The sequence below is a fragment of the Geotrypetes seraphini genome, chromosome 1 (assembly GCF_902459505.1).
Source record: "Geotrypetes seraphini chromosome 1, aGeoSer1.1, whole genome shotgun sequence".
Taxonomy (NCBI): Eukaryota; Metazoa; Chordata; class Amphibia; order Gymnophiona; family Dermophiidae; genus Geotrypetes; species Geotrypetes seraphini.
Window position 1 is genome coordinate 32,821,378 of NC_047084.1, and position 25,048 is coordinate 32,846,425.

The following is a 25,048-nucleotide window of genomic DNA, read 5'->3' on the forward strand; positions in this document are numbered from 1 at the left end:
TCCCCAATGAATATGCATGAGATCTATGTGCATGCACTGCTTTCAATGCATATTCATTGGGGAAATCCTGAAAACCCGACTGGATTGCGGCCCTCAAGGAGGGACCTTGAGATCCCTGTGATAACCTGACTGGAATACGGCTCTCGAGGACCGGAGTTCCCTACACCTGCCTTAGGGCACACATTTTGAGCCTGCTGTAATCCAGGTACATAGTACATGGGTACACCGGAGCTGTGGTTTGTTCACTGGTCCAGATTTTCCAGAGGAAATTCCGTGGGAGTTCCCCTTTAAAAATAAGCATGCAGGTTCGTGAATACTGAGCACACTCCAAAAACTTGAATTTTCATGGGTTGAGTTCTCACTTAAAAAAAAAAAATGGTTTGAATGCAAGGAAAAAACAGTTGAAATCCGGTCTCCAGAAACTGTAATTCCCTGTGAAACTGCCTGATCTAGCCCTTGGTTGTTACTTCCTTGAAATGATGTTTGTATACCACATGTGAGTGATTATGAGTTCAGCCTATGAAACCTGATCCCACATCTGCAGCTTTTGGAAATCAGATGAATTTTTCTGACAATTGTTTGCAAAGTCTATAATTATAAGCATCTGTACCATGATCTCAAGCTACATGGCAAAAATACCACATGATACTCTGTGGCTGCATGTCTGACAACGATGATGTACTTATTTATTTTGCTTGAACTTCCTCAGTTCATAAAGAGCTAATTGCCAATTTTTTATGATAGAGAGAGAAAGCAAAACACCTACAGTTTTCTGTTTGCTGCACCGCTTTGCAGAACATTCCTAGAAGAGGTAAATAACCAGCTGAGGGCTAAGAAAAGTTTTGATGAATCCCAGTTTTAAAACCCGTGCGAATATTTCAGCCTCTGTCCTGACAAAACCTGCTGTTTAGTGATCCAAGCAGATTAAGCTTGTGATTTTTTTTTTTTTTTACAGCCGACACTACCATTGTTGTATTCATTAAGCAATTATTGCACAAAACATACTACAACAGGGGCCTGCTTACGAAAGTGTTATAAAGATTTCATTTACTGCATGTTAGATGTCAAAATCAACACAGTAAATGCATGAAAGGCAATTCTAGAAATGACATGCAGGAGTTACGCATGGCTTGTGCATGCAGCAGAGCATCTGCTAGAGAATGACACAGGGACAAATTTTTCCCCATTCCGGCGGGGAACTCATTTTCCCGTCCCATCCCTGCGAGTTCTTTTCAAGTTTCAAGTTTCAAGTTTATTAAAATTTGATGATTCGCCTATTAAATCTAAGCGAATTACATAATAAAAGAATTATAGTATAGAACAAAAAAACAAGTTATTTTACATTAACAATTTTCAAGGGGCTACGACAGATTGACAATACAGACTAACTGTGAAAACATTAGGAAAGAACATTAGGGAATAATAGTTACAAATTGTAGTTTCCTCAAGGGAAGAAAGGGGTATGATGTGGGTAGGAACAAACGAGTAGTCCCTGCCCCATTCCTGCAAGCGCCTTCCTCATCCACACAAGCCTCAAACACTTTAAAATCATAAGTGTTCGAGGCTTGTGCGGTTAAAGCAGAGCTTACAGGAATGGGGTGCGGACAGGAATAGCGGCAAAACTCATGGGGACAGGGCGGGAAAATTGAGTTCCTGCGGGGACGGGGACAAATTTGTCCCTGTGTCATTCTCTATGCTAATGCACTACTCAATATTCTGTAAGGTAGTGTGTGCCTTTGCATGCACCTGAAAAGGAGGCATGCACGTGGGTGGGGAATGGGTGTGCCATGGGCATGTGTACCACCACTGCACACATCTTAAAGAATACTATCAGATGCACAAGTTGTGTGGCATTTTCTGGTGCATCCATTTACACTTGCCATTGACGGAGCTTTGACGGAGAATTCAGTAGATGGAACCTTAGCACAGCACCGGGCAGAGCTTTGGGTTCTGGCCCAGAAATAGCTAAGAAGGAAAATTTAAATTAAATCAGTAATTTTTTTTTTTTTAAGTCTTAGGCTCCTTTTACAAAGGTGCGCTAGTGTTTTTAGCGCACGCACCAGATTTGCGCATGCTACCTGAAATACTACCGCCTGCTCAAGATCGGTGGCCATTTTAAAGGCAGCTGCCAACAATGGGACCATTTATAGAATCCAGGTCTCAGTGCCTAACTCCTGTAGTATGTGTCTGAAAAGGAGGCTTCGCCTGGGGCATTTCAAAGAGTTGCACACAGAATTACAGAATTCGCTCAAAGTGCGCCTACGTTGGGCACCAGCACACAGCAGTTCAGTGCTAGTTCTGCACTGAATGCTATTTCATAAAGGATTCACTCCCTTATAGCACTTAGTTTTTTTCACCCACAATTCTGAGTGCCATTTATTGAATTTCTTCCAAAAAGACTTGTGTAATTATGCCTAACAAAACTTTGCATGGCCAGCAACCAGCACAGCCAGGGATACAACTAAAGGGAAAAGCTCTGTTTAAAATATTATTTGCAAGGTAATAAGATTTTGGTATTTACTGTATATGTTGTTTTAGAGTGGGCTTCCAGTAAGATGGTCAAATTATAGAAATACCTGCTTGGATTGAGGCTGCTCTATTACTCTTAGACCTTATGGGGCTCATAATCGAAAGCGAAAAACGTCCAAAAACCGGCCTAAGTCGGCACTTGGACGAACATTTCTCAAAAACGTCCAAGCGCTGAAAATAAAAACGGGTTTTGGACGTATTTCTAAATGACCTAGGCCTTCATAGTGCCGCTCAACATCCAAAGCTAAAGGGGGCGTTTTGGGAGGCGTGTTGAGGGCAGGAGTTGGGCGGGATGTGGTCTGGCTTACACTTAGTCGTACAGCATGTATAACCGAAGGTTATACAGCCCAGGATCGACAGAACTTGGACGTTGTGACTTAGACCATGTAAAACATGGTCTAAGTCACAAAAACCCATCTAAACTCACCAGATAAGCACTGCAAACACATAACACAGACCCACACACACTACCCCAGTGATCACCAACCCCCCACCCCCCCCGCCCCCCCCGCCCCCATAAAAATTTTATTCACAACTTTAAATTTCAGCCTCCAGACCATCAACACCTGGCTGCCTGGCATAGGAAAGCCTAGTCTTCCAGCCCAGAGGCAGCTTAAGTCATCTTGGGGGTGGGTTAGGGACCCAGAGAGAGGATGACCCAAGCCCATAAGCCCCTGTAATCACTGCATTTATAATGAAACATGTGCACTGCCCTATACACCCCCAAAACCCTTTTTGACTGGCATATAAGTGGCTCCTGCAGCCATTCGGGCTATTGGGGTGGTAGATAAGTGAGTCTAGGGGATTCTGGAGGTGTTTGGGGGGCTCACCATTAACTATAAGGGAGCTGTAGTGAGGAGAAGCCATGGCATCCTTTTTGTGAAGTTCACAGTGGTGCCCTGTAAGGTACCCCACTATTTAGGTGACATGTCTGGGTGTGCAGTCCATCACTTTGCAGACCCCTCCCACGTCCAACAGGGCTTGTTCTAGGCAATTTGGACTTGTACGGAATGTTGGACGGAAATGTGGTATAAAGATAGACGATTTAGTGGCTTGGACGATCAGATCGGCAGGACGTATAATTAGACGATTTTCGAAAGTAAAAAAAAGTTGGACATATCTTTCGAAAATGTGTCTTAGGCTCTTTTTAACTTTGGACAACTTGCGAGATGGACGTAAACGGACTTAGATGTCCCTTTCGATTATGCCCCTCTTAGTATTTTGTATTTATAAATATATGCACTTTTTAACCTTTGGATGTACACCGCCTTGAAATTTGATTTGGCGGTATAAGAAAATTTTAATAAAACTTGAAACTTCTATTACTCCCAGGTTGGGCACTTCTTCCAGCTTCAGCTTCTGCTGTGTGCCTTGGACCTGTCCTGCTCTTGGAGCTGTCAGCTCTTCTTGGCCCCCCTGATCCTCCTTTGTCCATCTTCTTTTTTTCACCACCCGGCATTTGTGTATGTATTTCAAGGTTCCAAGCAGCTCATGGTGAGTTTGAGCACTTTGGTGCCCATACTATACTCGTCTTCTGTCATATGGAAACAATGTAGGACTATGGGCACTGCATAGAACCACAAAATACAGTTACAAACAGCTGCTGGAGGGAGGCGAAGCTAGACAGCAGTGACTGGAGAGGCCCAGCAGAGCTGAGACGGAAGAGAACGGGTGCAAGGCAAACAACCAGGCTGGCAGCATTTATCAGGTGGCTATTGAATGAGCCACAATCTTCAGCTTTTTTCCATTCGGGGAATGGGTTTTTCATCTCCTTTTTTGGAGGAGGGGCTAAAGTGAAAGAGTCCTGAGTTTAGTCTATAAAAATGCTTACCTTCTTTTCTGCCACCCCAAGATACAACAGCTTCCTTCAAACAAGTTAGCCAGTCTGAAGTACATATGTGTTTATGTACCATAAAGCAAGCAGCTTGTTTTAATTGTCATCAACCAATCCAAATTAAGATTCTGCTGGCACTTTGTTGGTACATAATTGTGGAAATTTGAATCTAGGTTGCACAGCTGTTTCCTGGTTTCCTTTTGAAAAAAAAAAAAAGCTTAATTACATTAGCAGAGAACTGCTGAGAGCTCAGACTGTTTACACTTACATTATAGAAGGCAATAGTGACCTAACTATACATCCAGACCACAACTGTTGCCCTTTCTCTCAAGGTTTTACAAACATGGTGGCATGTCTGGGTGTGCAGTCCATCACTTTGCAGACTCCTCCCACGTCCAATAGGGCTTGTTCTAGGCGTTTTGGACTTGGACGGAAAGTTGGACGGAAATGTGGTATAAAGATGGACGATTTAACGGCTTGGACGATCAGATCGGCAGGACGTATAATTAGACGATTTTCGAAAGTAAAAAAAAGTTGGACGTATCTTTCGAAAATGTGTCTTAGGCTCTTTTTAACTTTGGTAACCAAACTTCAGGATTGCAACCGTCACGTTTGAAAGTCACTCAGAGGTATAGAGTTCTTCAAGAAGAGAGTTGCGCCCTCTAGTGATGAACCAAAGTATATTTTTCAGTCGTTGAAACTTTATTAGTTCTGGTTACGCTCCAAGTTTGAGTACAAAAGTAAATAAATAAATAAATGTCTTCACAGTCTTTCAAACACTTGTATGAAAATACTTTGTTTTTTCTTATCTTTACAAATCTTTTCAAATGAACATCGCTCTGTGAGAAAATTGAGAGCAGCTTGATAATTCAGTTTATAACAGGTTCGGGGTCTCTACATGGCCCCGTTTCGATTCCTTCTTCAGGAGACCCTATTGTACTCTTTTAAACCAGACAGCTGATGCTATGTTTTCTCTGACAGTTTAAATTCACAGCACCGACAGCGTTCTTTTGACGATGTTACCACATCGCAAACTTGAAGCATTCTATCAGCATTGAAAAGGTTTTTCAATTTACATACAATAGGGTCTCCTGAAGAAGGAATCGAAACGGGGCCACGTAGAGACCCCGAACCTGTTATAAACTGAATTATCAAGCTGCTCTCAATTTTCTCACAGAGCGATGTTCATTTGAAAAGATTTGTAAAGATAAGAAAAAACAAAGTATTTTCATACAAGTGTTTGAAAGACTGTAAAGACATTTATTTATTTATTTACTTTTGTAATCAAACTTGGAGCATAACCAGAACTAATAAAGTTGCAACGACTGAAAAATATACTTTGGTTCATCACTAGAGGGCGCAACTCTCTTCTTGAAGAACTCTATACCTCTGAGTGACTTTCAAACGTGACGGTTGCAATCCTGAAGTTTGGTTACCAATTTGAATGAGAAGACAGTTCTTTTATTTGAACTCTAATATTTTTCTGACTTCCACTAATATTTAACTATTAGTACCCCAGTGACATTATAAAGAAATTCTTTTTAACTTTGGACAACTTGCGAGATGGACGTAAACGGACTTAGACGTCCCTTTTGATTATGCCCCTCCACCTGTTTAGTTTAATGATCAAAATTGTTTTCCCTCATAGATATTTGCAGCACAGTAAAACAATGCATTGGAGTTTAGCAGGTTAATTCTTTCAGATATTTTGGTTATAACAGCACAGACATTGAGTAAGCCTGCAATAGTAATTAAATTTAGTTGGCAAGTGATGGCTTCTATCCAGCTTCAATTAATTCCTCATCTCTAGCAGGAAAACATCTATTAGCCACAGTCAGTTCTTAACTTCTTTTTTCTCTCTTTTACTTCAGAGAGCAGAGGGCTCTTATCCTTGTGTGGATTCAGAACTTGGGTATTATACCCTGATGGCAAGAAAGACTATCCCCCTCTTCTCGAAACAGTGCTAGCGGTTTTTAGCGTAGAGAGCTGCGCTGAATGGCCCGCACTGCTCCCGACGCTTATAGAGTTCCTATGAGCATAGGGAACAGCGCGAGCCATTCTGAGTGGCTCTCCGCGCTAGAAACTGCTAGTTTCATAGAAGAGGCCCTAAATTGTCATGTATTTATAAAGACAGAACTCACTATTTTTGAGAAAGAAGTCATCCTGTCTAGCCCCTGCTAGCTAATCACCTTTAAAAAAATGTAGTTCTTGCAAAATAGATTTAACCACATCTTAGTTTATGAATTAACATGCATACAATGAATTTGCATGTATTAAAAAGATCTAACATTTTTGCCAAATATTAAATTTACTTCGTATAAAACATAGCATGCATAATTTTTTTTTAATTAAAATATGTCTGACTTATTTTTTTTTTTTAAACAAAGGGCTCCTTTATATATATCTATCTTTATTAATTATATATATATATATATATATATATATATCTACATACAAGTAATTTGAAAAACAGCACTTGCATCCATCAATAAATACATGAAAAGCCATTTTCTCCCCCTCCCACCCACCCTAATTCCAATGTATACAATAAAACCATACAACAGTACATACATGTAATTAATAAACAAATCCTAAAATAATATCCCTCTCTCTCCCCCCTTCCCTGGCTGTGCAAATCAAACTGGTAATAGGGCTCCTTTTACAAAGCCGTAGGCTTTTATGTAGCCGCAGGCTGGCGAGGTATATGCTCTGATGCACACAGCAATTCAATGAGTGTTGGAGAATTTACCTTGCCTGCCTGCCGTAGAAACCTCTACTGCAGCTTTCTAAAAGCTAGTGTAAATCAGGATAAGTCCAAAAAAGCTAAAACTTTTTTTTTTTTTTTGACTGGGCACATTCTCTTGTTTCTCCACGCTCTTCTTTCAAAAAATGATTTTGAAAATTGCCTTTTATGTCAATGTGAAGATCAAGCAACGCCAGGGTTTGTGTGGCACAGTGGTTAGAGCTACAGTCTTAGCACCCTGAGGTTGTGGGTTCAAATCCCATGCTGCTCCTTGTGATCCTGGGCAAGTCACTTAATCCCCCATTGCCCCAGGTACATTACAGAGTGTGAGACTGCCAGGACAGATAGGGAAAAATGCTTGAGTACCTGAATATACACTACTTAGGGCTCCTTTTACTAAGGTGCGCTAGGGTTTTTAGCGCACACAGCATTTTAGCGCTCGCTAAACCCGCGCTACGCTTCTAGAACTAATGCCAGCTCAATGCTGGCGTTAAGGTCTAGCACGCACAGCAATTTAGCATGCACTATTCTGCGCGTTAAAGCCCTAACGCACCTTTGTAAAAGGATCCCTTAGTTTATAAGTGGTATATAAAGTACTAAAAAAAACTCCTTCAACCAGAAAGCTATAACTGAAATCCTTAAAATATGGGCATCTCATCTTTAGGGTCAGGAAAAAATCTGAAGCGCAGATGAAAATCTTCCCATATTCAAAGATATCTCAAAGTTCTTATGTTGCTGGTTAAATGCCGAAAGCCTCCTTTTTCCTTCTCCTTCTTTACCAGTAATCATAAACTACCAATAAGAATACAGTCAGATCATACAATTTCAGTAGAAATTGTATGATCTGATTGTAAAAACAGACAAGTAATAATAGCAAAAAAATAAATCCAACCCAACAGTCTATGCTATATTAATCTATCAAAAGTAGCAAATGGATACAGTACAACCTAACCGATCTCTCCACTCACCCATATTCACAATTTCTTCAGAATTTAGACAGATTATCTCAATCTGAAAAAAATATAAAACTAGCAGAATATGAATGGGGACTACATGACAGATTAAACCAGAATGCTTTCCTAAAGTCACATGGTAGCACTGCTGATGTCAGCATCTTGGGGATCTCATAACCAAGGAAGCATATTAGACATAGAACATATTTATGGTCAAGCCAGATACAAGAAGGATCAAGCCCAATTACTGGAAAACTGACAAATCAACACTGACAAGGAAAAGAAATCTGTGCTATGGCCTATGTTACTTTTATACTCTGATCTTTCAGATTCTTATATTTCTGTGTGTCCAGCTTCTGCATTCAGGCTGTTTCTATACTCTGGTCTCTGAGGTACCGGTTACACTTCCCCCTCCCCATTCGCGGTTTACCTACTCGCGATTTCACATAATCGTGATTTTTTTGGGGGGGGAAGGAGGGAAACTCCCCCCCATATTTTTGTCTTCCCCCTGGCATCCTGGCCTTACCTGGTGGTCTAGCTGATTTTCGGGGCAGGAGCGATCTTCCTACGTTCCTGCCCCGTGCAGATAGCCATTAAGAAATGGCTGTGGGGAGTTCCCGTAGCTTCTCCTTTGTCCTACTCCTAAAACTAAAGGCAATAACTCCTCAGACCAAGAATCACAAGTATAAAATAATTAACTGAAGGTTTGAATAAAGAAGCAAGCATTTCTCTCTAATGAACAAATACCTTTTCTTCAAATATATCCCAAACTAAAAGGGAATTCCTTAGCACAGATACAACACAGTTGAATATTGGCTGCCAAAGAGAAGTTAATTTAACCAAACTCATTCAGGAAAGGGATAGCCAATAAAGCCTGCTGGAAAGACCTAAGATTATAGCCAAGCTGATAATAATGTGTCAGTTTAATCTCTGTAGACCATGGACAAGATTCAGGAACTCTACTCTGCTCTGAATTCTCAACCAGTAAAGCTCTTGCAGAGCTGGCATTGACAGTTACTGGATTTCGGCCAACCAGCAGATATGCAATGATATTGTACGGCAAGTGCAGTTGTATACAGCTGGTCTGTGGAACCCCTAGTTTGGGGATTCCCAAACTATGGCCCACAGGCCAGGTCTGAACCTTAAAATTATTTGTACTGGCCTACATATATTTCCTTTCTGTGCTCAGGTTTGGCCCATGGAGGATGTTTTTCCCTCTGTAGTCAAAGATCAAGTTCGTAGTTTAGGTATTATGTTAGATGCTGGTCTTACCCTAACTAATCATTTATCACAATTGGTGTCTACACTTCTCCCTCCATATTCACGGTGATTGGGGATGAACTGACCTGAGAATATGGAAAAACTGCGAATAACTTTTTCATATGTTATTTGCGGTTTTCTGTTAAAAACCCTCGAGAATATGATAAAACCACAAATAACATATGAGAAAGTTATTCGCCTCCTCCCCCCGCCTGCCCGGGTCTCTTCTTAACCCTGGCCCCGTCTACAGAGCAGGGGAGAGAGAGAAGCTCACCGCCAACTCCCGTCACGTCGCTCCAATCCCTCCCACCCCTCCAAGCCGCTGCTCTTATCTCCAGGTCCCCCTCGGGCCCGGCCCGTCTCCTCTCCTCAGAGCCATGGACACAAATTCCAGTGGCACTCATGTGACAGTCTCGGCCAATGGCTGGGCGGCGCTCCAGTCCAGGCCATGGCAACAGAAGTTCAAGAGGGTGGGGTGGCGGCGGCCACCTGGCATGCAAAGGTCCCATCGGAGATGAGTCACGGTTGTACTTTGCCAGGTGGAAATGAGTCTTTAGCCCACCCTTTTGCAATGGCAAGTATGCAAGGTTATTCCCTGCCCTCTTTACACCCCTTTATTTGATTTGGGAGTCATAAGCCTCTGGAACCCATGCAACAGTGTCCGAGTTTGCACATATATGCACAGGGGAAAAAAAAAGGTGTTGTATAAATTGACCATGGATGATGTAATTTGGAGGAAAGGAGCCAGCACACTAAAAACCGCGAATAGTCGAAACTGTGGGTGCTGAAACCGTGAATAAGGAGGGAGGAGTGTACTTCTTTTTATTACTTACGTCAACTGCAAAGACTTTGGGTGTATTTTTCTGAATCTGACAATGCAAATGCATACAACAATTGAGCAACATCACATATAGATTAGTGCACTGGTCTGTTTGTAGGGCTACCAGACAGAGTTAGGTCATTTGCAGAGGGTACAAAATGTTGCTGTGAGGCTCCTAAAATATCCTGGTCCTTTTGATCAGGTCTCTTCTGCTTTAACTACTGTGCATTGGCTTCCAATTTTTAAAAAGGTATATATTCAAAGCTTTATTGATGGCTTTTAAGGTTTTTCATGTTATGATTCCAAATTATATGCTGGAGAAGCAACCTATATATTATCCAAAGCGGTCTCTATGTTCACAACAAGAGAGAAGTTTTTGTGTCTCTTCTGTAAAAATACTCCATTTAGAATGTGCTCGTAAACGAGCTTACTCACAGTTTTTGCCTGATTCTGTATAAGACACCCTGTCCCAGCAGTTGCCTAAGTGGCTTTTGAGAATCACACATGGGCGTCCTGTACAGAATCACCAGGAAGCAGTGGTCATCCCTCTTGCTAATTATGATGGGGGGGGTCAGTGGCAGGAAGGAGTGGGCATCCCTCCTGCCGATTTTGGGGTACTTGTTGGGTGGGTCCCCTGCCACAGCGGCTCAGCTGGTTGGGAATTCCTTTGCCGTGATCAGCTGATGGCAAAGGATCACTCAATCAGGCAGGCGCAATTCTGTAACCACTGCCTGTGGCATGGGTTCTGGTTAAGGAATCGGAGAGTAAGGTGTCTGTTTTTACAGACAGATGTGATTTTGTATAGGATGCCAGTGTGCAATTCTCAGCTGCTTCTTAGGCAGGTCCTAAGACTGACGTCCTATACAGACTCTGCCCCTCAGTAATTAGCTGTTAGCAATCAATAATCACTGGGCAATAAGCATTTTGCTACTGGAGGTCTGTCACCTGTACCTAAACAAACACCACATGCTGACTCTAAATCTGAAAACAGTTTTCGTCTATCACATGCTGTTTTTATGTTATGCGTCATTTTGTGTTTTTATCATTTTCATCATTAACACTACCATGAAGCGTAGGTATTTTACTGTTTCTGTAACACAATATTGCATTTTTGGACAGCTCATCGATCACATATAACAGTAATTTGAAAGTTTATATTAAAAGTGATTGTGCTGCTTTTTCTACCTGTGAATTTTTATATATTGTTTGTTTTTGTCTAAGATATTAAAATTATTATGAGCAGATGAGGTTGTATTAACTATACTGATAATTTATGTTATGTCTGTGGACAATTTACTGCACAAGATCAGAAAAATAATTTGTCCAGCAAACTTCAAAGTGCATACAAGCATTATTTTGGCTGTATAGTTGGCGACCAAGATAAAGCGTACTGCACTGTCTGCTATTCCGGATTAAAACAGTGGCTGAATGGGAAATGGAAAAAAGATGCCTTTCACTATATCCATGGTGTGGCGTGAATCAACAAATCATCACTCAGACTGTTATTTTTGCATGACAAAAATTGCTGGATTCACAAAAAGAAATAAATCAAACATTGTGTATCCTGATTGTCCGACAGCAATTAAGTCCGTTCCTCATGACTCAAAGAATCCATTCCAATTCCTCCTTCTACATCTGTAGCACAATGTGCCTCTGCTGCTGTGGAGGAGTTGTATGAACCTGAAATGTATGAAAAACAACCTCACCTGCTAACTCAAGAAGATCTTAATGATCTGGTTAGAGACTTATCACTGTCAAAGGGGAAAGCAGAATTGTTGGGTTCAAGGCTGAAGCAATGGATTAAGGTAGGACACCAAAATATATTTTTTTCCGTGATTGTCATACCATCCTGGCTTCCTTTTACCAAATGGAAGGAAACATTTGTTTCTGTACTGATATTAATGGTCTCATGCGTGAACTGGGATATGAACATGTTTCTGAAGAATGAAAACTATTCATTGATTCAAGCAAAGCAAGCTTTAAAGCGGTACTTTTACACAATGGAAACCTGTTGCTCATGCAGTTGGGTTGATGGAAACGTACCTAGCATATGTGACACCCGGGGCCCATCATTTTTTGACACCCCCCCCATCTGTATAAAAAACATGATTTTTAGTAACAATTCACACATCACACAAGAGTGTAGCTAGGAAAAGGCAGTATCTTACATACTGTAGTGAGCAGTACATCAATAAACCCATTGTAAAACTAAACAAACCAGACTAGTACAGATCAATCCTACACAGTCAATCCTAACAGAAAACCATGTCTTTTCGAACACACAGAACACAGAAAACACCTTCGCCTACTATGTAATCACAACTAACTCCTCCCCCTTTTACAAAACTGTAGTGTGGTTTTTAGCCATGGTGGTAACAGCTCAGATGCCAACTAACTAATGCTAAAAAACGCTCTACAGTTTTGTAAATGGGGAGATAGAATAAAAATACATAGACAAAGGTTAAACTGAAGCACCAAGAAGCTGGACTCTGCATACAATGCAACATCACAGAAACAGCAATGCATCTCACCTAAAGCAAAAAATAAATAAATAAATAGAATATTTTTCTACCTTGTCTTCTCTGGTTTCTGCTTTCCTCATCTTTTTGTCACTCTCTTCATTTCATCCACTGTCTACCCCCTCTCTGCCCCTTCTATATGGCATCTTCTCTCTTTCTATTCCCATTCTAGAAACGTTATGCATCCCCCTTCCATTTCTCTCTTCAGCCCCATTAGTCTGGCATACATCTTCCTCCCTTCCCTCCTCCAATGGTCTGGCATCTCTCCTCTCCTCTTCTTCCCTTCCCTCTCCCACACCCACATGGTCTGGCATTTCACTCTCTCCTCTCCCTTCCCCCCATTTCTATCAGCATCTGCCCCCTTTCTCTCCCTCCAACCTAATTCCATGCAGTATCCTTCCCCCATATGTTTCTTTCCCTGCAATTCCATCAGCATCTGCCCCTTTCTCTCCCTCCACCACGCTTCCATACCACCCTGACCCCCTTTCTCACCCTTCACCATGATTCCATACCACCCTGACCCCCTTTCTCACCCTTCACCATGATTCCATACCACCCTGACCCTCCTTTGTCACCCTCCACACCCTTCCATACCACCCTGACCCCTTTGTCACCCTTCACCATGATTCCATACCACCCTGGCCCCCCAAACTTGGAATAATTTACCACTTTATATAAGAGAAGTTAAAGATCTTAATAAATTCAAAACCATTTTAAAAACTTTTTTATTTAAAGATGCTTTTAACGTTTAAAAACGCATTATATTTAATTTTCTATTTTTAAAATTACTTTTTATCCAATTTTCACATTCCCTTTCCACATGTTTTTTCCTGCCCCCTCTTCTTCTTTTTTTAGATTATGTAAAAGATTAAATATTGTAACTATTCCCTCCCGTTTTCTTTTTTCCTTATGTATCATGTCAGTCTGTTTTGTCTGTTTGTATCAGAACCCAACTTATTGTTGTACTTCGAAAATTCTATTTATTTTAAATAAATTGTTCATCGCTTAGTTTGTAATAAGCGATCAATCAAATGCTAATAAACTTGGAAACTTTGTCACCCTTCACCATGATTCCATACCACCATGACCCCCTTTTGTCACCCTTCAGCATGATTCCATACCACCCTGACTCCCTTTCTCACCCTCCACACCCTTCCATACCACCCTGACCTCCTTTCACCACCCTACTATGCTCTTTTCTTTCTCCATTCCATAGATCCCGCGATGACTGCTTCTGCTCCGGATGGAAGAGGTAAGTTACATTGGAGGGGGCTGGGCCTGCAGCCGCAGTTAGTTGTGGTAAGATCCCGTGATGACTGCAGCTGACGGTCCCCCCCCCCCCCAACGTCACATACCTCTTCTGGAACAGAGGTGGTAGACAGCACAGTCATCACGGGATCTTCGTTAACTTCAGCGCAGCTGCCGACTCTACTCTAAGTACGGCAGCCGCGCTGAGGTGCCCTTTGGAGCAGTGCGGGAGGTTCCGGATCCAGCTGGCTGTGCACCCCCTTGAAGCGTGCACCTGGGGTGAACCGCCCCCCCCCCCCCTTGGTATGCCACTGATGCTGTAACATACCTCCTTATTGAGTCGTGTTTGTTTTCAGAGTAAGCTCCTTAACACAAGTTTGGTGGGACACAGTTCATACTCAAAATATTGTGCTGATATGGCAAACTGTCTAAAAAAATCAGAAACGTGTATCTCAGAAACCTGACGTGTTAGCTGAATTTCAATTACAGTCTGAAATCAGCATCATTAAATTAACTAAGAACACTTATTAAGTTCTCAGTAGCAAAGAAAAACTTTCTTTTTGTAGTGATTTACATTAATTGGCATTAATGTGAAGTTGCATGAACAACTGCCTATGCATGATTCTATAAAGAACCACACATAGCATGCACAACCCAGAAGTGGGCATGGCCGCAGGCCGATCATGGCTAATCCCAAAAGTTATGCACAGTGTTACAGAATAAGGGAGATGCATGCCCAGCTTGAATACCAGGATTTACACCTATTTTCAACAGGCATAAGTCCAGACACCTTATTCTAATCATAAGAATCAGGACAACATGGTATGCTATAAGGGGCTTTCATCCCACAGTGTCCTTTGTAGAACAGTGCTGAGTGCCGATTTTTCCAAGGGCCAAAATTTGGGTACCATTTACTGAATCTAGCTTTGAAAGGGAAATTCTAAACTGGATGACCACGTGTACATGAATGATGTCTTAATTGCCACTTACATATGCTCTTGAACTAAGTACTAATCTATAAGGGTGTAAGTGGCATTCCATGTATCTGTAAGACAGAGATGTACATGTGGGTAGACCTTGGGCAGGACACAGACATCTCTCTCTGATATTCTGCACCTTATGGAATACTTAAGATGTACACATTTACACCAGCCACTTACCTGCCAAAAGTATGTATGCAGACATTTTGATGCCCAATGCTGGTTTGCACTAGGGGGGAAGATGAACTCCTGGATGAGTTCGCTGGTTCGCTAGTTGCTCAAGCCTATTCTTATCTTACATTTAGGAAATTACTGAAAACTTACTTATTTGATAAATAAGAACGTTGATATTTAAGATGGTGGTTTTTTTTATTAGGTTATGTATTTTAAATGTACCTTTTTATCTGATGCTGTATTTAATGGATATAGTATTTTTTAATAGTTGTGTTTTTGAAATTATATTTTTTAACTGAAATGTCTCAGTTTTTTTGTTGTGAACCGCCTAGAACTGCTGGTAGGGCGGTATATATGAAATAAAATCATTATTATTATTATTATTCTAGAACTAATTCTAACGCCATTATAGAATTGGCATAAATTGTGCTGCATTGAGGTGCCCATATGTGGTTACCAATTTATAGAATTACCACCTAAGGGTTTTTTAAACTCACATTAAACCTCTTGTTAAATACCTAACACAGTTTAACAAACAGGCCCTAAGACTGTTTTTTTAAAATTTGAACTCAATTCAAAAAAACAATTCCTGAAACACTAAAATACATTTTCCAGAAACTATTACCGAAGCATTTGGGATTTATTTAAGACTTTTAAGTACTTCTCTGGAATTGCTATTTAGTGATGCAGAATACCATTTCAGGCTAATCTGATATGACCAATAAAGAGCACATTTCTCTGGGTAGGTGAACATTATTTTGCTCTGTTCTTTGCTACTTTTTGGGATAAAGATAAATTGTAGGTTCCTTTATAAAAATAGTTTAAATCTTAGAAGAGTGAACTTTAATGGTTAGCTAGTTTCCATAGCATAAAAGCCTTTTCCCCATAGTTTTAAACTTGAACTTTCTGCTACCATGTTTCCCCGAAAATAAGACCTACCCTGAAAATAAGCCCTAGCATGATTTTCGGAATAGGTCTTAATATAAGCCCTAGTCACCGGCAGCAGCACTCCTCCCTGCTGCCGCCCCACCCCCATCGTGCAGCCGAACCCCCGCTGACCCTCCATCCTTCCCTCCCATCTGAACCCCACCGACTGCGAGCCATACTTCCCTCCAGAGCAGTTTCGGGCCAGCATCATTCTAAACAGGCTGCTTCGCAGCCTCCTCCGTCGGGGAATTCCCTCTGCCACATCACTGATGATGTCATCAGTAACACGGCACAAGGAAGGCCCCAACGAGAGAAGGCCTTGAAGCAGCCTGTTTAGAGTGATGCTGGCCCAACGCTGCTCTGGAAGGAGGTATGGCTTGCGGTCGGCGATGTTCAGATGGGAGGGTCAGTGGGGGTTCGGCAGCGCATGGGGGTGGGGTGCTGAAGGGTTCTGCTGCACGAGGGATGGGAGGGAGGGAAGGATAGAAGCTGGGCAAGGGTTCTGCTGCACAGGGGGATGGGAGGGAAGGATAGAAAGATGCTGCAGAGGGAAGACACAAGGGGATGGGTGAGAGGGGAGGAAAGATGCTGCACATGTGGGGGAGAGAAAGGAAAGAGGAAGAATTGGGGTGAAGGAGAGGAACGGAGAGATGATCATGTACATGAAAAAAATAAGCCCTACCACGAAAATAAGACCTAGTGTGTTTTTTGGGCCCCAAAATTAATATAAAACACTGTCTTATTTTCAGGGAAACAGGGTAGATATAGAAACTTAACCATCACAGCCTATAGCACAGCAGGGCCTACCCACACCTAGCACATTTCTTCACTTATAGTCTTTAATTTATAGTCAATTATTCTACTACTACAACCATTAATTATTTCTATATCTCTACCAGACGTACGCAGCGCTATATAATTATTCTAATTAGGAGAATAGGAGGAGTGTTTATTACAGACTTATTATATTTCATTACTTGCTAAGAATCAAACAGTAAATAAAGTACACAATATAATTCTAAGGCAGACAGCAGTCCAGCAGTGAGAGGAATGCTATCCAGTCTTTTGCACTGTGTCACGTGTATGATTATCTTTCAGTTGGTGAGAAGTTATATGTGTGTGTTTGATGAAAAATGTTCCTAGCACTCAGAGAACAAATCCGTTCTCTTGAGGCTAGAGTAGAAGATTTGGAGAAGCTGAGAGACGTAGAGGTACATAGAGGACACCTGCAGAGACGTTGTAGAGAAGAGTTCCACCTCTGGTCTGGTGGCCCCTGTTGTGCCTTGGAAGCGGGAGATCTCCTAAAAGGAGAGCATGAACCTGGTGAGGTAGGAAATAATCCTGTAGCCAGGACATGCCCATCAAGGGATGCAATATCCTCTTGTACCAAGTATGCATCTCAAGAGGCTTCTGCTCAGGAGGGAAGGGTAGTTGGTGATTTAATCATTAGGCATGCAGATAGCTTGGTGGCTGGTGGGCGTGAGGATGGCCTGCTCACTTGCTTGCCTGGTGTGAAGGTGACAGACCACATGCGTCACCTAGATAGAATTTTAGTCAGTGCTGGGGAGGAGCCAGTTGTCTTGGTACATATAGGTGCCAATGACATAGGAAAATGTGGGAGGCTTCGGGTAGCAATTTTGGAAATGCTCACCATTCCATGGGCAGGACCCAAGAGGCAGGCAGATCTCCAAAGTCTCAATGCGTGGCTGAGACAATGGTACAGAGGTAAGGTATTTAGATTTGTTAGGAACAGGGCAACGTTCTGGGAAAGGGGGAGCCAATTCCAAAAGGATGAAGCTTAACCGGGATGGAACCAGGTTGCTAATTCTAACATTTAAAAAGGAGACAGTTTAAAAACTGTTTTAAGATGGAGGGGAAAGCTGATGATCAACCAGGAGCAGATGGTTTGGCATGGAGTCTGGTAGGGCTATAGAAATGAAAAGTACATGGGTCTGGCGGCTACTAAATGTCTCATTGCTCAGAATTGGAAAAGCAACTCAGCGCAGACAGGAGAGACTTGGAATCCTCAGTTGTGTCAGCTGGAGCAAATGGAATGCCTTGCTGCTAAACATTATGGTTATTATGAACACCAGGAGTGGACTTGGAAGAAAATATTTGCTTTCCTTTGATCCTTCTTGTTGTTGTTTTATGGGGGGGTTCTCTTTGGAATATGGTGGTTGTTCTGGGAGGGGATGTGGAGATGTTTGGGGGACACTCCCCCCTTTTATGGAGTATTGGGGGGAGTGGGAAGGGGGTGGTGCTATTGATGTGCTATTGGGGAAGAGGAGTGTTTCTGTTATGGGGGTTCAGTTGTGGGGTGGTGTTCCTTTGTTAGCAAGGATTTTGCTGTATTAGGTAGTGAATGGGTGGGTACTGGAGCATCACGATTTGTATGTTGCACTGTTTTGTGAATTTTATTAGTTTTTATGAAAATTTAAAATATATTTTAAAAAAGAAATGAAAAATAGTAGTAGTAAGAGTAGAGTATCCTTGAAGGATACTATTGAAACAGGATATTTAGGGAATCCCAACAAAGAGGGTTCAATAATGGTGAAAAAATCCAGGAGTGTTTAAAAGGAAAGCAGAGTAGATATAATAGGCATCTCAGAGACCTGTTGGAAGGAGGACAATCAATGAGACACTCTGTTACAGGGTTACAAATTATATTGCAATGATAGAGTAGATCAAATTGGATGGGGAGTTGCACTATATGGCCCAGATTCTGTAACTGGTGCTGTTATCAGTGGCTGCCTTAAAAGAGGTCACAGATCACATGTTAATCACGCAATGGCAACAGTTACAGAATCGCAACTCCAGCAAAGGTAGGAAGCAGAAATGTAGGCCAGGGTTTTCCAGGCCTACATTTCCAACACCTACCTTTGATGAGAATCATGCTTCCATAGGCACACTGCGATGCCTAATGCCACTTCCAGAGTTAGCCACACCTACTGAGCTTGGACGCCTTCCGGTACCTAAAAAACCTGCACAGTTTAGAGAATCCAGGCCTATGTTAAATAAGGAAGTGAATCAAACAAAATAAACATTTGCATCAAGTTTATCAAGTTTTATTAGGATTTTATATACCGCCTATCAAGGTTATCTAAGCGGTTTTACAATCAGGTACTCAAGCATTTTCCCTCTCTGTCCCGGTGGGCTCACAATCTATCTAACGTACTCTGATGTCAGAGAAAGGGCGGGACCGCCGGAAGAGGAAGCAGCGCAGACGCAGGGCTCACAGAAGGGCCGGGACCGCCGGAAGAGGAAGCATTTCAGAGCAGGGCTCACAGAAGGGCCGGTACCGCCGGCAGAGGAAGCAACAGGAGAATGGTAGGAGCTTCTCCATGATGAGGGGGGGGGGTGGGGAGGCTGTGGGGGTGCGAGCGGTCCTTCGGGGTGGGGGTGCAATCGGTCCTGCAGGGGGGGTGAATCGGACGTCGGGGGGGATGGTGCGAGCGGTCCTGCGGGGTGAATCGGACGTCGGGGGGGGGGGAACTATGTAAAAAAAACATTGTAAAACGCGCTCACGCGTATAACGTGCAAGGTTATGCACGGTTTGTAAAAATCATGTATAATGCGCGCGTTATATGCGTGAAAAAAACGGTACTCCGCCTCACCACCCAATCATTGCAGTGTTCAAAAATTGAATTGACTCTGAAGATATGAACTTTCAATAAATTAAGTGCTAGCCCAAACAGCTATGCTAGCACTGTCATTACTTCAATAATTTTAGTGTCTTTTAAGAAATAACTTATCTTTGAAAATAGTGACTGGTTCCGACGTGCCACGTTTCGTTGCTGCGTCAGGGAACCGACAAAACAGCTAGATTTAAAGCTGGAGGTGAAGTCACATAAGATTGAAAAACACTGGTTCATTTAATATATGCTTCTTCTTAGATGTCTCGAACCTCAGTGTCAGCCAAAATAGTGGAAACCATTGAAATAATAAAATTACGGAACACATAGACAAACATGGTTTAACACAATGGTCTCAAACTCAAACCCTTTGCAGGGCCATATTTTGGATTTATATGTACTTGGAGGCCCTCAGAAAAAATAGTTAATGTCTTATTAAAGAAATGACAATTTTGCATGAGGCAAAACTCTTTATAGTTTATTAATCTTTCCTTTTGGCTAAGTCTTAATAATAATATAGTAATTTATAGCTAAAGAGACATATGATCAAGAAATTGTTTTATTTTACTTTTGTGATTATGTTAAACATACCGAGAGCCTCAAAATAGTACCTGACAAGCCGCATGTGGACCCCAGGCTGCAAGTTTGAGACCACTAATTTAACAGGACTGAGTCAGCAAGTGTTCAGCCGAGGGAGGTCTTGCCTCATCAGTTTGCTGAAATGCGAGTTGAACCTGTCTCCTCTAGTTCTTACTCCTCTGCTCTGCATGGATATCTGGGTGGCTATTTTGTAACCCCTTTCATAGTGAGTGGTGCTGGGGCCAGCAAAACATTTTGTTTGCTTTACTCTCTGTTTAATGTCATCTCCACTACATGGTTTTTTCAAAACGAACTTAAGAAACCTGACGACATTCTGCAGGGTAGTCACAGACTCCTGAAGAAGGTGCAGTTTTCTGTACTGAAACACCTGCAGCATCGAGTCTTTTTTACATTTACAGAACTGAATCTCCGCTTTTAATAAAAGTTTGTGCTTGGAAACATCTCTAGTTTTCCACTTGGTTGGTTTTTTTTTCCTTTCAGCTATTTTATAACAGACGTTTCTGTACTGTCTCAAAGATGTCCACATTCCTTGTTTTTCCCCATATGGATATATTTCAATTTGTAAAACAGATATTCTTGCTGGAAGTCTCTAGCACATGGACATCTATTTCTCATGTATTTTTGAACAGGCTCCATGTCAGTAGATCCTGGTAGGCTGGGGGGTAATTGTCATTACCACTCAGTTACTCTGTCAGTCCTGCTCCAAAAATTTTACTTCCACACTAGGTTTTGTAGAAAGAAAGAAAAAAAAAATACAGAACACAATTTTATTAACAGGAACAGTTGCACATTAAGATTGGTGCGGCCATGTTGTCAGTAGTAGGTGCAAAGCTTTGGAATGCTATGCCAGGAATCTTGCAGTTTTGAACTGCTAGGATGAATTTTAAGAAAATGTTAAAAACCCAACTGTTTGTTAATGCTTTCTTGTGTTGAGATTTTATATTTAGAATGGATCTGAAAATGTCTTCCGTGCCTGCTGACAGCCCTTTTTAAAGTATGGTGATTTGTAACAATTGAAATATGTATGTTTTGTTTAACATTTTATGCCTATTATTATGTAAACCGTATAGGTAAAATACAGTATATAAATTTCTAAATAAATAAATAATTCTGATAGTTGGTACATCAGTATCACACATATATCAGTGATATATCCTCCTCCCATCATCTCAAACACACCCTGTTAGGCAGAACAACCTATCTCTTAAATATTTCCCATTGAGTTCTTCCCAGCTGCTGGACTCAATCCACGGTCCTCTTTGTCTGTCCACTTCTTCGAGATTTAGTTTTCCTCACCCACCTCACTATTTCATAGGTCAACTATTTCATAGGTCACCTGCCTGCTTTGCTCCCGGGATCTCCAATCTCTACTTCCCAAAGTCTCTACAATGTCAACATTTATAATCTCTGCAGAAGAGCAGAGAGACAACTCCATTTTTGGTTTCTTCTAGCAACCCCTGCTTCTTATGCCCAGGCAGGACTCCCTCCTAGCTTCTGGGGTCTTGGCTGGAGTTATAGGCAACCAAAGACCATGCTTTCAATGATGTGGACGCTTTTAACCCATCCAAACTCCACCCCCACGCATAAGAAGCTGTCAGTCAAGTTTTCATAACATCCACAATGGAGTTCCAATCTCCCAACTCCGCCCACCTTAGGCAACTCTGCTTACTCCCATCACCATAATGACCCCCAGAAGATCCTCCACACTCTGCTCTGCAGCAGAAACATCACCCTTTCCTATATTTTAATGTAATTCTTTTTAAGATTGACTGTTTATTTTTTTTCATTTTCAACTGTATACAGCCTTGACCTACCTGACAGTACAATAAATTGTGATCACTGATATAAACCATTAAACTGGGGGAACTGAGCTGAGGCATTAATTTCTGTGTTAACTATATTTTTCAAACGCTGTGATACGTTCTCCTGGACCAACACAGGAAGAATATGGAGATGTTGCAGTGTGTGTGCATCCTAAGCGAAGAACTAATCTAATCACCTTTAATCATCATTTCAGAGTCCAAAATTAATGTGCAAGTTTGCTTGAGTATCAGCTGTAAGGGACTTTTTGGAGTTATTGAGATGCAGCCATTAATGTGGAAATAAGCAACAAAAGCAATTACACAGACTTTCTGTCTCTGTGAAAGACACAAGGATTCCCTTTACTGGAGCCTAAAAGAACAACAATTCTAAATGTCCTTCAGGCACTTCTTAAGCATCAGAGAACACACCAGTTGAAAGAATGAGTCAGGATTTGGCTTAAACAAAACATACTTATGGGGTCAAAAGCAGCTAAGGACATTTTAATGCTGGCAGTTGCAGTTGATTTAAGCAATTCTTTGAATGAGGAGTCATTTTAATATATGTAATTCTACCACTCAAACAGAACTAAGATTTCCAAGGCTCTCAACATTAAAATTCATTGCAAAAGAGTCATCTTCATATTTACACAGTAATATAATAGAGCTGATAGCAAGAAAAAAAGACCAATTAGGGCCATTCAGCCACCCTAGTTATTCTTCTATACTGCTGATACATCCCAGCTGTCCCACCCACAGAGAAATGACTTCTATTTACCCAAGGCAATGATCTTTGTCCTTTATACTCTACCAACTTGAGTAGAAAAGAATGCAAGATCCTTTCTAAGTTCCCACCAGCTCTCATCTTCCCCATACCTAGTGCAAAGCCCTGCTGAAACCTAAACAGCGAACAGGGTTACAGTGGCTCTTCCCAAACATCCAATCTCATTATTACCGAGCATGCAGCTTGCCAGACAGACCCAACTGCTACGTGATTGCAATATCACAGCCTGGCAGATACATCTGGCTATGTGGCTGCCTCTATTCTGACTAAAACTTCTAGGATTCAAATCTCGCTGCTGCTCCCTGTGATCTTGGGCAAGTCACTGAGGGGGGGGAATTCATCATGTGGCGTTAGGGCTGTGAGTCACGTTAATTGGTCCTTAACGGAACTTAAACAGCCCTAAAACTAGTGCGGTGATATTTTAAGATGCCCCGTGTTAGGGAATAATGAGATGCAAATGCATGTTTTGCATCTCATTATTATGAAAATAGCCTAACGCGATTTGTGGTGACACACTGCAAGTTGCATTAGGGCCTCTGAAGGACAACAAAATAACTCCTGCTTTTTGGAAATAGGACCACTAGCAGTAGTCATGTGAGAACACCGCTAGGGGCACCATTTTGAGGACGACTCCCAGATTGGCCAGAAGCAATTGGGTATTGCTCCTGGCTGAAGAGCCCCCAAACCCCAAATCACTCCCCAAACCCTAGAATATCAGCACTTAACTGGTCAAGTGCTGACTCTGCCCCCAAAACTGGACATTTTCAGACATCTAGTTAAGTGCCGTTGAATATACTCACTTAGCCTTGGACAAGCAATTTAAAGAGCCAGGAAAGCCTCTCCTGGCCATTTAAAGAGTTTTAAATACTGGACCCTAAAAATCATGCCCTTTTTCAATAATGATATGTTGTTTAAATGATTTCTAAAATGTGAACAGCCTACTATAAAAATGTAGAATGTCTGTATACAAAGGAATGGGAAATCAGTTGTGATATACTTTGGAATATACGGTACTTACCTCTTCTATCCAAATTTTCCTTTTTGGTCTATGGAAATTAAGACAAACTCTGAAAGAACAGTCTTCTTCGACTAGTTGTATTATGTATTTTCCCACAGGCACAAAATGTTTGATTTACTAAAAGGTCATTTTACTAAGGTGCACTAACAGATTTAGTATGCACTAGATGCTAAGAGACACACAGGAATAACATGGGCTTCTTAGTTTATTATTATTAGGATTTTATATACCGCCTATCAAGGTTATCTAAGCGGTTTTACAATCAGTACTCAAGCATTTTCACTAGTAAAAGGAGCCCTAAGCCTTTTCCTTAAAAACACAGAATGGGAGAAAAGTCTTAGGGGTTCTTTTACTATGCTACTTTAAAAAATGGTGTTAGCTCTCTCTTACACGGGTCTTTTATGTGCACTAAGACCATTTTTATGACTGCCAAAAAAGGTCGATTTTCTATTTATTTATTTTTTTTTGCATTAATGGTTATGCTCTAATTTTGCCATCAGCATGCAGCCATTAAAAATATTAACTTGTGAGCACTTAGGGGCTGATTCTCTAGAGGGCACCTAAAGACGTCTAACTTAGGCCCCCTTATATAAAGCTGCATTAGGCATTTTTATTGCTGACCGCGGCAGTATTAGCTCCGACACTCATAGAATTTCTATGAGCGTCAGAGCTAATAATAATAACTTTATTCTTGTATACCGCATTACCATGGAAGTTCTATGCGATTAACAGATGAAGAGACTGTACATTTACAGCGAAGTTACATTTTCAGCGATGCTACATTTACAGTGAAGATATTATTACAGCAAAGTTACATTTGAGATGAAGATACATTTGCTGTGAGTTACATACAGCGGTGATACATAAGGCAGTGTTACATAGGCGATGTTACATACAGCGATGTTCAATAAGGTACAGCAGAGGCATTTAGAATGAGGGGTAACGAAGAGGGGACGGTTAGCTGGATTGAGTGATCCGTTTTGCTAGGCCATTTAGTGGCTAAAAAGATAGGGGGAGTCGGAGAGACTGGGGTAAGTTGGGGTTAGAGGAGGTGGCAGGGAAGAGGGGGGAGAAGTTAGAGGAATTTGTCAAAAAGGTAAGTTTTGATTGACTTCCTGAACATTAGGTAGGTGGGGGAATTGGAGATGAGGGTTGTAAGGCATTTGTTCCATTTGCCCGCTTGGAATGCTAGGGATCTATCGAGGAATTTCTTGTAGAGGCAGCCCTT

The 25,048-nt window shown here is 41.5% G+C and overlaps 1 protein-coding gene across 4 annotated transcripts in view; it reads right to left on the reverse strand.

The window, feature by feature from the left end:
- The window catches only part of LHFPL2 (LHFPL tetraspan subfamily member 2), a 455,941-nt gene that overhangs the window by 257,827 nt on the left and 173,066 nt on the right, over positions 1-25,048 (reverse strand). The gene's annotated exons all lie outside the window — the stretch shown is intronic.